Source organism: Tarenaya hassleriana, unplaced genomic scaffold (assembly GCF_000463585.1).
Source record: "Tarenaya hassleriana unplaced genomic scaffold, ASM46358v1 Cleome43, whole genome shotgun sequence".
Classification (NCBI taxonomy): Eukaryota; Viridiplantae; Streptophyta; class Magnoliopsida; order Brassicales; family Cleomaceae; genus Tarenaya; species Tarenaya hassleriana.
This window is the reverse complement of record NW_010967059.1, coordinates 130667-131479: the sequence shown is the minus strand read 5'-3', so window position 1 is coordinate 131479 and position 813 is coordinate 130667.

Here is an 813-nt window from a genome sequence, read left to right as displayed (position 1 = left end):
GTTTTCAGAAGTGATCCGGATTATCATTGTTATAAAACGAAGGTAACGATAGTATACCACCAAATGATGAAGGACTCGCCGCAAGGTGATTCCACCATGTGCAGGATGAATTTGTTGATATCGGACTTGGGCACGCCGGGGGAGCCGTGACTGAGCAGTCTCTGGTGGTATTTCACCAGCGGGGAGCCGGATTCGGCCACACCCGACCCACCACTCAGGAGAGTGTTCAGGTAAAACACCCGGTCTCTGTCCGAATACATGACAGATGACATTTTCAATTCCATAGGGGCTTTGATGTGGGTCCATTCCGAGTCTCCAAGGAACTTGGCCGCAACCACACAGTCCTCGTCCTTCTCCGGAGGAGACGAGACAGATACGTTGATGATATGGTCTCTTCTCTCTTCTGGTTGGATAAGGGGAGGCATGGATACGACCTTGGCAAACGAGCCTGGTCTGTGTTACAAATCTTTCAAACCCAAAATCCTTTGATAATAACATAAAAACACCAAACACATTTCATCATTTCTTAACTCTAACTCAGAAAATAATGAAAGAGAAAATATTAACTTTGGCCCCGTAGGGCACCATTTTATTACTCTATATTTTTTTGTACATTAACCTTTGAGGTATAAATAAAGAAAATAAATAAAACAAACTATCCTAAATTAATGTTAACTACTCCTAACACGTCTCCTGTCAACCCATCTTCCCTTAAAACTCGATTTGATAATTTGACCATTTCAAATTATCAACAAAACATTATTTAAACATAAAATAAAATATTCTCATACAAGATTATTCTAACATGTCGGT